The sequence below is a fragment of the Melanostigma gelatinosum genome (assembly GCF_949748355.1).
Source record: "Melanostigma gelatinosum genome assembly, chromosome: 2".
Lineage (NCBI taxonomy): Eukaryota > Metazoa > Chordata > Actinopteri > Perciformes > Zoarcidae > Melanostigma > Melanostigma gelatinosum.
In genome coordinates this window covers 17,923,865-17,936,834 of record NC_136635.1, presented here as the reverse complement: position 1 = coordinate 17,936,834, position 12,970 = coordinate 17,923,865, and the positions used below count along the sequence as shown (strand labels likewise).

The following is a 12,970-nucleotide window of genomic DNA, read 5'->3' as shown; positions in this document are numbered from 1 at the left end:
TCACAGTCGAAGATTGTTTTTACATTCCTCTGCTGAAGGGGAAATTGTACTCACCTTAAATCTGAGTTCCAGATGATGTGCAGCAGGATTTAATAAAATCCCAACTGGTCAGGAAGCCTATTCTTGTCCAGTATGCAACTTATACATCTCATGTCCAGCAGTGAAACTTTTGACTTTTGAAACAATCTTTGAATATTCATAGTTTTTTGATTTTTATGTAAATATGTCAATCAAATATGTCAATCAATGAGATTTCTGATGAGGTAATAATGTGCTGCCACCAATGTAGAATTCATCCATTAACTGTTAGAGCTCACAGACGTAGATCTTGGATATGAATGGTTGTGAACCGGAGCAAACAAACTGTCCTCTTTCATAGTATCAGTCAGCGGCCTTGTCTCCATTACATCACAGCTCTCCATCTCACCCATGCTGTCATCACTCAAGGACCCCCTTATTTATCCTCAGTCTGCGGTTGTTCCTCTTAACTGTCAGCCGCTGTCAGCGCTGTAGAACTGGCAAGTTGGCCCGTATTTCAAACTACGGTGAGGTTGTAGTCGCCAGTTTGGGTTAGACAGCCCATTGTAAAGGATGACAGCTTTGTTGAGATCATTTCACAGCTGCTGTGTGAAGGTAAGAAAGAAGGAGGGTGGAAAAGAAGGAGGCCCTTCACAGCCTTCTTAGCGACCGGAGAGATTCACAGGCATTCTGAAGGATGTGTGGTCGGGTGTTGCTCATCAGAAATCGCATTACTATGAAGACAGAGTCTCAAGGTTAAGTTTCATTCTGGCATTGACAATTTACGCTTTTAATCTTTTTGTTATTTTCCGAAATAACACCTCGAGTTTCCATTACAAAGGAGGCAGCCATCTCTGAGTATAGAGATGTTTCTCATGTGCTGGAGGAAGAGGCAGGCCAGCAGGCTGTCTATCATCTCTGCCTGCAGCTTCTGGGAAATGTTTATGGTCTGTGGGCTTCTCTCAGCTCTCTAACCCTCCTTCCTCTTTTCCTCATTCACACCAACTCTTATTTATTGGGACTCGTTCACCTCAGGTTCACTCACAGGTTTTCATTTTGATTTGGTCATTACCAAAAAAAGAGTAGAGGAAGAGAGCTGGGGAATTGAGAGACATTAAGAATCTGGGGAGACGTGGCTCAGGGGAGCAGAGTCCCTGCAGCTTAGCAGATTTCCTGCAGATCTACAACCCTGTGCTGCTTTCTATTAGCCTAGAACCATAGATGAGTGGCTGGGAGTCAACACAAGCTGAGACAAAAGCGATAAATAACCTCCTGCCTACGGGTCATAACCCAACATCCACCGAGAGAGAGGGGAAATAAAGTCACTGCTGGATGATTTACAGAAGCTTATTGAGGCCTCAGAGACCTTAAACGATTGGTTCAGATTCATTCTCTCTCTCTCTCTCTCTCTCTCTCTCTCTCTCTCTCTCTCTCTCTCTCTCTCTCTCTCTCTCTCTCTCTCTCTCTCTCTCTCTCTCTCTCTCTCTCTCTCTCTCTCTCTCTCTCTCTCTCTCTCTCTCTCTCTCTCTCTGTGTATGTGTGTGCTGGTGCAGATTGTTTTATGGTCTTAAAGGAGTAGTGAGTTGAGATTGAAGGAAGATTTAATGCAGGTCCTCATCTGGGTAGCTGGTAAACAAAAAGGACAATCAGATACGATCATAGAGGAAGGACACAAGTTGCTTTCATCTCAATGTCTGTGTGAAGGAATATGATAGGGTGGAGTTCAGGGGGGAGTTGGTAAACACATTCTTTCTCTTTCTGGTTCGTCCCTCGCTTACACATTCACACTGGGAGGGAAAGAAGATTGGACATTACATTACAAAGAAAATCCAATTTACCAGAATTGCAGGGCAAAGGGCTTTATATCACACCTAAATACTGTTTTGTTACCATCAGAAATGTGTTTGTTGAGTACCGAAAGTTGGTATCTAATGCTGCATAAGATTTGCAGTCTTGTTTACTTATTTAGTAATCCAGTATTTACTGATTTAAAGCTAAATTTGAGCATTTTTAGCAGTTGTTGGTCACTTGTGTTGGGAAAACACAAGCCGTAAACAACAATGACAATTATCAGCCACAGAAATGGCACCAAGTCATTGCCTTGGAAAACACAAGTAAGTCCTAAGTCTTTGCACTCAAGTCCCAATCAAGTCCCAAGTGGAGACTGACAAGTGCTGAGTCAAGTCCCATGTCCTAAACTTTGCGTTTTGAGTCCTACACCCATGCGTTTTGCATCCTGCCACTTTGTTTTTTGTTGCCCATTGCATACCTTTTGTACCAAATTATCTTTGGTCTTTGTCTATTCAATTTTCTCTAAGTAGCATCATGTCAGCTCTTCATGGTCAAGTGGATCTGGGGAATTAAGTGTGGTCTTGCTGGGAATGTCAGTTGATTCATGGCATACTTTTAAGATATTGTGGAGGAAGTCACTCTCCCTCTGTGTGTTGTTGTCAGAGCTTCTCCTTGCTTTGTTAACATAGCCGGGCCTGCTGCGCATGCGTTTAGTGCATGTGAGGTTATGTGAGCGTGTCCCACTGCTCTCATACGACAGTAACGGCCGATAACGCTGTTCCGACCGTCAGCGTCATCGTGGAAGTGTAGCACCCACCCTCCGGTTCCCCCTCAGGTAAGCACGGTTAGCTCTGTCGGCAGGTTTGACGCAGTTTGTACTGTTAGCCCTGTTAGCATCGTCAGTCGTGAGCTCGCCGTTGACATGTTGAGCGCCATTTAGAGGCAATTGAAATGCTCCCAATCTCGTATCGTGCACCTATTAAAGATGCTAAACAATCTCCATAGAGGTGGGTAATCATTTTCTGTGGATTCATCATAAATGAGTGACCTCTTTCACATACAACTTAAAAAACAATTAAAACACAGATGTCAGATACTGTACTGGCACTAGTATCATAAAATAGAATTTGCAAAGATTTATTGGTATGAAGGTTGGGGGGGTATTGTTATGTCCTTGCATTTTTCCCCTTTGAAGTTTTTAAAAAGTTCTTGTGATTTATGTCACTGTACAGCAAGAGGTAAAAAACAACCAGTTAAACGTCCCTCAAACTCTGGAAGTGTCGGTGATCTTCTTTTGTTGGAGACATTGTCCACGTCTTGGCAGAAAGGTTAACGCTTTCCCACATGCTTTCTTTCTCTATCTGTCATGGATACACACACACACACACACACACACACACTGAAGGAATGCCATGTTACCATGAGCTGCAAACGCACACACACACCAGCTACCATCTTTTTCTGTGTTTATCTTTTGCAGTAACAGACTGACAAAGACCAAATTAGTCGAGGGATTACAGGGATCCTCATTCCTTTTCAGCTGCCACAGCTCTACTTTCTAATTCAGTTTGACAACTGATATTAAAACTTATATGTGAGCGTGTACGAGGCAGCACATTTATTTTGGAATGTATTTTGCCATATTCTTGTCACCCATACAATGAGAGACAACAACCAGGAGTTATAGCAGTGCTAAAAAGAGTGTGATGTGTTATTCATGATTACCTCCTCCGGTGTAGACTCGCTTTAATTTATCCCCACCTGCAGTTTGGTCTCACGGCTGCCAACACACACCAGGTGTTCGGCGGTGAGTGTACATTTTCAAAGAGCCTTTTTTCTAATTGAGTACAACAGTTTTTTTTTTTTTTTACAATTTCTACGATAATAAGGCAACTGACCTTGCATGCTGTTGGAATTTAACTCGGGAGGAATGAGCACTGCGGGATGAATGCTACAGTTTTGAAAAGATGCCTGAGGACACGCGAGTAGATTTGAGGGTGGCCTTTCGTTTAACAGGCCACCCTTCATGCTGGAGTGGCTGTCTGAGCACTGACCTTTGACCTTTCCCGTGTCTGTTTGCTGCCCGGTTAATCTTGAAGAGGCTAATCGCATGGTAATAAGAGCCCTGGAGTTGCAGTGCAGGCCTCTCTTCAATGTGTGGCCAGTTGCAGAGGAAAGGTCTGATTCTTTAAATCTAGGTCTATGCTGCTCTGCTCATATCTATTTTATTCTTTTCAAATGGCGGTTTCATCATTTTCCTATTTCGTCATTCGTCTCATTCTCGCTTCCATCCCCCCACTAGACGTGGCGCTCAGGTGATTTGCCTTGGCTTAACTGAAATGACAGCTTTTAAGCTCTGCTAATAGGAATCCACTGAAGAAGCATCAAGAGCTTAGGTTATTCCGGGCTACTCGGGGAATGTGCCTCCTCATTTGAGGGTTGTCTGAGCCTCACTGCGAAACCCACATGGTGTTCCCATCAGGACAGCATGTGTTGAATAATAAAATATATCTTCACTCTGAAACTTTTTCTGCTTTTTTCTGCTTTTTTCTGCTTGTGATCCCCCCCCCCCACAGCTATTGCTGATTGACTGTACTTTTTACACAACAGAAGACCCTCTCAAATCCCAAATAAATGTATTTATATTTCTGTTATTGCGGTCTGTTCACAAGAGGAAGTACACCTTTCCGGGCTGTTATCAAAACTTGTATTGTTGATACATAGCCCATATAACTTTTACAACATGAAATATGTCCTTTATTTGGTGATATAACAATGCTTTATTTTTATTTATGTAACTTGTCAGCTTCGTTGAATGTGCATGCCTACTTTGTGGCAGAGGAAAGGGCATACTATACTCCCAGACCTTCGTATACATCAGGTTATAGAAGATCAAAATAATGATTTTTACACATACAGCAGTGGGACCCCAAACAATTAAGAAGTAAAGCCATTTTCAACAAAACACAAGGGTTAAAAATAAATACTTTATACTACATGTGCATATATTAGAGAATCTCCATATACTGCCTCAAATATACATAAAAACACAGCTGGTTATCTTTGCACAGGGCACATATTAATGCCCTCTCCTCGTCCGTTAATAAACCTGCTGGCAAAGCTGTGGCTTTCTGTCCAGTGAAATGACTGTGGTCATTGCAATCGTAAATCCAAGCACTTTGGACGCTTCGTGTCTGTTTTAGAGCGGTCGTAGCTCTCTTTGACCAGCAGGTGGAGCTCTGCACTTTTGAGTTACACTCGCACTGGAAACACATGCCAGATTGCTGATCACTCCACCACTCCCCTCTGCATCTGTTTTAATGATGTATGGTGGTGGAGAGGTGGTTCTTATCCACGCTGTCCCTGACAGTGACAGACAAAACTGAATTTAGGTGATAGACAGACACACTGCAGAACATCAAGTCTCAACGCCTCCTCCTGCATTCGTGTGATGAACTGACATCATTTTGAACGGAAAGGAATAACCTTTTAAACATGCGCTGTCAAACATATTATGCATAGCTGTCCTCTTAGTCACTCTCATGCGAGGAAGTAAGAGAGTTGTTTCCCCTCCATCACATGAAAAAAACCAACTTGAAATGAATGTGGTATAGAATCCCCAGTAAGGCAACAGTTCATAAAGTGAAATACAAATATAGCTTGAGGTTTTTCCTCTCTCTTCCTGTCTGGGAACAGACTTGGCAATTTAGGTGTCTTAGTACACAAACCGTAATAGCTTTGTTTTGACGCATTCTCAGTCTTAATCTTTTGGTGCAGTCTCTACACACAAGCAGTAATTCAAAAAGTTACACATCTTCAAAGTAGACAAAAGAAAGAATGACAGCGATGGGTGGGCTGATTGGACAGTTTTGATTAAGGGAGAGAGAGAGGAGGGAAAGATGAGTCAGAGGAACAGGAGAGGGGACATTCTTGAAGAGCTCTGTATTGCGACAGCTGGCTACTGCAGATAACCACAAAACCACTGGAGCACTTGAGGTCTGGGTGCTGCATGGCTAGAGTTCCACTCCAACATGACCTTGTATCCTGCCTGGGTTTAGACGCAGGGGCTCGGTCAGAGTACCACATCCTGACGATTATCCCGAGTGACAGAATCAAGAACTGTCTGGCCGACTAAATTGAGTTCCTAAGTCCTTCTTGTATGCACGTATAGATATGTGTGTGTGCGCGCGTGTCTCTGTCTGCTTTAAAGCCCCCCCCCCCCCCCACACACACACTCGAATTATGCATCATTGCTCTGCACAGATCCATTTTCAATCTAGCTCTCTGGAAAATGGATATTTAATTTATTTGTGCTCATAAATGATCCCTGATGTTGCTACAGTAACTTCCAGCGAGGCCACTGCAGAAGAGACAGTAAATTCTGAGTTTGCTGGATGCAGGTGGTGCATGTATCTGTGTCTCCTTCTAGTCCCATTCATTTTTCAGTGTATCCACTCCCTTTTGCTTCTCAAGCATGGATCCCCCACCCCCTCCCCTCCCCACACACTCCTCCACCACAAGTTGGACGCCTGCCTCCAGCATCTGGTGCAGATTGTGACCCTGCAGCATGCCAGGTAGCAGGACATTAACAGCCAAGGCCTTATTGTCCAGTGATGAGCTGTCAGAGCACACACCCTCACCCTCGTGTGTGTGATATCGGCCCTGCCTCCGTCTACCGTCGAGCACACGCGCTCGGTCCCCGCGGAGCACTCTACCTTTTTACCTTGGATATAAATCAGAGGCTGCTGGAAAGCGGGGAACAAAGAGTTGGAAAAAAAAAATTGAAGTTAATGCTCATAAAGAGGGAGCAGAGGTAGCGCGTCTTTGGTGGAAAAACCCTCTGTGTGAGCGGGATCTATTTGTTTCGTCATAAAAGAAATGTTAAGGAAATGGAGGTGACAAAATGTGATTTCATCACAAGGACACAGCCGTATTGTTTTGATGGCAAGAGCTGTTTGCCACAGTTCTTAGCAGGAAGAGTTTGGCACTCCAGAAGTAAACAATAGAATAATGGAGCAATTTTAGTCATGGAGGACTAGAATGAAGCTCCCGATATTTCCTTTCTTGTTTTCTTTTGTGTGTGGAGAGTTGGTTGTGCATCCTAAGTATTTTTCTCAGCGACTGAGACAATCAGAATGTCGGCCTGAATGCAGAAGAAAATGGCTAATGTTGAATTCAACACTTTCATGCATGTCTGCTCATGAATTAGAGTTGTGTGCCGTCCCATCAAGGGCTCCTTATTTCACATCAACTTAATGGCTACATGTTGAGTTCTGCTCCAGAAAATACTTAATTTCTCTCTGAGCGGGAGTGTGGCTGGAAAGAAAGACTCTCATATCTTTGTATCATTGTGCTGGGTTATCTCACAGCTGCAGGCTTTTGACAATGTGTGTGGTACCTTCTGTTCCTTTGATTTTACACTAATTTGTCAACTAAACATGCTTTCCATTTACTGCCACAAAGTGAAAAATGTGGTCGTCATTAAGTATTCATTACCTCTGCAATTTGTTTCTTCTTTGTGCACTTTTAGCATGGAGAACTTTGTGAATGCGTAGGTAGCTCGCATTTGGAATATTGACAGTTTTAGAAGACAACCTTTATGCTGTTCAGCGTTTTATTATTCATGAATCCACAAACAAGCATTACAACCAGTAAATCTGCCCGTTATCCTCCAAACGTTCTTCAAAACGGTACATTCTGCAGTATCAGTTCCTGATATAAAATGATCGTCTTTTCTGTCTTTATCAGGGAGTTTGTACCGACAAAAGACCTCTTTATAAGTGGAGACCACCTTTTAGCTCCGAACCGAAGCTGAAAGCTAGGTGTGAATATGCTCTCATTAATCTCACCTCCCACAGTAAAAAGGTCCGAGTCTGAAGGCTCCCTGAGAATAAATCTAAATCGCTCTTTCATTTCTCTGTCTTAAACACAAATGTCTCCAACAACAATGTGGCACTCTCTTAGCATTGTCCCTGTAATGTTGTCATGCAGTTTCTATGGAAACCAAGCCATAATTTAATAAAAAAAAATAAAAAAAAGTTTCACCTTCTCTGAGTCTGCCCTTTACCTGACAGCCAAGATAAACGAGCAGGGTCCTGGGAGGAAGGCAACACAAACATGCATCTCTGCTCAGTGGCCCGTGCTCATTGGCTCTCTGCTGGAAGCCCTTATTTACCTTAATGCTGGGAGGTGGTGGTAATGGGGGGGGGGGGGGGGGGAGGCTTGAGGAGGAGGAGAAGGTGTGTGTGAGAGAGAGATTGTGATTACTCACAATACCTCCCATCATCAACCTTGAACCGTGCTGCAATAAAAAAGAAGAAGAAAAGGAAGAAAACAACTCTTTCTGGCCCCCATAATGCCAGATAAGGGTCAGATGATGTCATATGTCACCTTCAGCTAATGAAGGTGATGATGACATGCATGAGCGCCGCATACGTTCACCATCTGCTCGGTTCCACCGCGCTGGAGCTGCTCCCCGCAATGCTGCAGAGAGGAGTCGAGGCACGTCTGCATCACAGTGCGAGTGTCCCCCGGCGCCGCCGCCTGCATCCCGATCACTCACCGCGAGTTTAATCACGACTTCACACCACAAGCTGCTAAAGTGACCAGTCTCTGAGGCCACTTATTTCATATGACCTGAGCAACCATTGGCCGGCTGGTATGGCAGTGGTTGCTGCCATACCAAATATTGATTTAGTAAATGATGTGTTCAATTGCCTGGTGGGCTTTCTTTATATATTACACATTAAATACATTTTTTCTGCTTGCCTTTTAAGAGACAATAACAAAATGTCAAAATAAAACACGTTAGGATCCTCAATAAGACGCAAACATATATTTTTAGAATATCAATGTTATTAGAATACACAAGACAATAATACTAGAAAGGAGTCTACAGATGTATCTACTGTAGTAAAATGTAGAAATGTTATCTAACATTTGTGTAGTATGATTCATCTCCACTGAGCATTAGGTTGTTGCAGTAACAGCAGACCTAACGTTTTAATAATTCACGATGTGGCTTACTTTAAAGAAATATGAGTCAGTAAGTAAGAAGACCAGTGTTTCAAACAGTGAAAATAATGTTTTCGTGATCGATCAACCTGCTGATTCTGTTCTGTGTTTGGTGTATAAAATGTCCGGATTTCTTTGTCCAACAAACATCCGGAACTCAAAATGGATTAAGTTCACACTGATATAAAAGCTGGATCTAGAGAATTTAAATGATTAATAATTACAGTTAACACAATTGTTAAGTTTCTATGGATTGGCTGATCGATCACTCAACTAATCATTTCAACTTTATTGTAAAATGTAAATAGGAAATTCAGCGTGTCATGGATTTTGAAGATTATCACAAACTGAGAAAACATTTCAAATTCATCTGTAGCGGGTCGGTCTACTGATACGCTAATATGATTGACTAAAAGCATCTTTGGTGTTAAATATCTGTTAAAACTGATGAATGAATATTTGTCATGTTAGACCCTGTAGATGTGTTAATTTTAATATGGCATGTACTTTGATTCACACATAATGTTGGAGCTGAAAAATTCATTGAAAAGTTGATTGACAGAAAATGTCAGCTGCTAAAATGTGAATCTTTTTGGTTTTCTTCGTGCTCTCTCTATCGAATGGTAGACATGAGGTTTGAATGCTTCGTTTTTCCCTATTCTGACATTTTATTGACCGAACGATGAATAGATTCATCCAAAAAATAATTGGTGGATTAGTTGATAATGAGAGTAATTATTAGTTGCAGCTGTACATAATGTGACTGATGACACATTTGCAGATTTTAAAATGTGCTTAAAGTAGATAAAGTCATCCATTTTTTCCGAAACAAAGCTAGGAAAAGGAGAAATGGCTGAGCACATCTTGTTCTGGCAGCTTAATTATGAAGAGTGACAAATCACAGATTGATTGACTGATTGGTTTTATTGTCTTTTTTACTTCTTAAACATCAGTACATTTCTGCCATATTCTCTTGTTATATTGTCCATTAAACAGAAATGCCAAAGGATGTATATTTTCCAGACTCCCGCAGGTGATTTTTCTTTTGTGAAGTTTGTCATTTTATTCATTGCTTGCGTTATTACTTCAGAGAGAATTGTCTTTCACATTGATTACATTGGGAAGAGAACGCCACTTAGTTGCCGCTTCAGGATATGAACGTTTTGATTGGCAGGCGCTTGACTCCAGCTGTTGAGCAGGGTGTAAAAAGGCGAGTGTTAGTGACTGAAGATGATCTTCAGATAACATCAGGTGACCTTTGAGAGCAGCCGAAACTATCGGTCTCCACAGGGATACTCTTCACCTCTTGCCATGTCTTGCCATGTTTTTTTCTTCCTCTCTCTCGCTCCCTCTTTTTCCCCTCTCTGTGTCTGGTGAGTGGAGTTTCTGCGAGTTGGCAGCCTGTATCTGATCCTGAAGTAATTTACTGGTAGCGATAAGGAAGTGGTGTGCGCAGCCTTTCGCTGTAGTCCTTTCTGACAGGGCAATCTGAAGCCCATAGAGAACAAATTGGAGGAAAAGTTTGACTCCAGATAGAAGGGAAACACGCAAAGTTATTATTGTACACATTCAACAAACTGAGATTGAGTGGGGAAACAATCATCGGCGACTGCTGATTTAATTTTCAGTGGTGTGCGTTTATTCCATTGACTTTGGGAGTGGGAATAACCGCAGAGTGAAAGTGAAGGGTGGAGTGGTGTGTGAATGAGTTGGCTGAGAAACCTCCTGAAGAGCTTTTATTTGCACAGTTTCGTTTGTCCGCTTAATCCTGATTTATAATTTTGTTGTTTACTATGAAGCACATTTTGTGATAAGACAAAGAAACGTTGTCTTTTTTGCCTTTGACCACACAAGCTTGCATCAGCTGATATGTGCGTATCATATGCAGCACGTGTGTGTGTGTGTGTGTGTGTGCGTGAGTTGTGTCGTGTCCAGTTTCGCCCAGCAGAGTTTTTTTTTTTCTTTCTCTCACAGCCAGGCAGAGCGGGGTCATTGCCTCAGGGATATGTTAGAGAAATGCTCCTCTGCTGTGGGCAAGAAGATATATGAAAGAGACCCTAAATCAAGACACAGGGCCCCATGAATCATGTCAGCAGCTGAGCTGAAGAAGAGGGATGAGACCATCTGTAGCAGCATATGAATGGCTAACTGACTCACAGTGGTGTTGACGCAAGCTGAAGAAGTGTGAAGAAGTTGTGATGATTAGCGCTGCCGCTCGCCGCATAGCTTGGACACCTCCTTCAGTCAAAAAGGAGCAAACCCAAATACGCCGCATGCTCCATTTGTCACTCTGACGTTTTACAGAATTGGACGGGGGGATTTTTTTTGTGTTCTAAAATAAGATACATTTTATAACACATCTGTAACACCTAAAGCCAAGTTGTGTGAATTGTTTGCCAGCTTCTTCCTGAAGTTTCTCAGTTTTCCCCCTCTAGCCTTTTATTTATTCACTGATTGATTGTATTGAGGACATTGCCAGGTGGGCTTCTGAGCTACATTAATGTGCTCCTGGAATATGTCTGTCTGGTTGTTTTATTTGACGATGTGTCTGTGACTCCTCTACAGACATATATTTTGATGATTAAGGAGAATGGTGGGATCACATATGCAAAAACCCATCTTGTCAGGCTTCAAGTCACGCTTGTGTGACCAGTAAGCCAGAGCAAGGACCGATCCACGTCCTACTGGCAGCTACGGGCTTGTTTTCATGTGTGCGGCGGCGAGGTTAGCAAAGATGCTGCAACACCATCGGTTGTATTACAACCGGAGAGTATGTATTCTTGTTGAAAGAAGAGCAAAGAACGACACTGAAAGCCGAAAGTGCCAGCCTTTTCCAAACAGTTTACTACACGATGTCTATTTGGATCTGTAGATTTCCTCCAAATTCACGAAAATGTAGCATTAGATAATGCCTCATTTGCATATTTTAACATACAATTTCAGAAATCTTGTAATACCAAAAATAATTGTCTTAATGTGTCAACTGGGGACGTTTCATGGCGACATAGTTCTGTTTTTACCCTATTCACCTGGAGTGTCTTCAAAATGAGGTGAATTTCACAATACATATCTTTAAAGGCAGTTTGCTCAAAATGAGTTTTTTCTCAGACTTTGAGGCAGAAATCTCCTCTTCAGTAGCACTTGCACGCGCCACACTTTCCAGTTTCATTCTTATCTCTACATGTTCACATATCATTCATGCCTGATTTGTAAAATCGACCTGATTTGTTTGCAAATTAGCACATACTTAATTCGATAATGCATCATTTACATATTTAAACATTTTCAGAAAACTCGTACAAAGAATAATTGTCAATTGCAAGTAATCAACTGGGGACGTGTTCATGGGGATATCTATTGGTGAAATTCTTTGCCCTACTCTGCCTGAACTGGAAGTTATCGAGGGACGATTAGGAAACTGTTAATTAGACAAGTAGATGAGGCAGCTTGACGTAAACAACATCATGAAACAGATTAATTGATCACAACACTTACATTGTAATCCACACCCAGATGGGTGTCCATCTCCTGTTAACTTAATCTAAAACAAGTAAATACTAAATTCACACTTAGGTTCAGGCTTGAATAAGAATTAATTATATTATACTGAAGTATAAACTGAAACGAATGATTCCTCTAAAGTGAAATAACAGTCCAGGCATTGTTATGACATTTAAATTGCACAGACACTAACCTGTCGTATAAGCACCTTGTGGCATCGGTAAATGAGTGTCTTTGAGGAGGGACCGATTCGCTGTGCCCAGCGTTGAGGGCATGTTATTAAAGCGCAGTAACAAGACGGAGGATAATCACAACTTCACGGCCAACCCGTGGGCTTATTTTTTTTAAATTGCCACATAAATGAACCCATCAAACTGTTGGCACGCAGTCCACGCTGAGGGAATGAGGTATAGACGTGTAGACAGTTTCAAGCTCGTAAACTGCAGCTATTGTAAAGTGCTTCATGTAATGTAAGTGAAAAGTTGTGGTGGAGGATAATGTACAATCTTCCTCAGATAAATTATGGTGATGAGCTTCACTGAGTGTGAAGAGTAGACCTGTTTAAGGCTGACAGTGGGAGGATGAATTCCCCCCCCTAAAGTCCACAGCCAACAAGCATAACATGGTTTATACAAAGGATCAGCTC

General features: G+C 42.1%; 1 protein-coding gene across 1 annotated transcript in view; it reads left to right on the top strand.

Annotated features, from left to right (window-relative positions):
• Positions 1–12,970, top strand: part of gpc5a (glypican 5a) — a 109,255-nt gene that overhangs the window by 25,771 nt on the left and 70,514 nt on the right. The gene's annotated exons all lie outside the window — the stretch shown is intronic.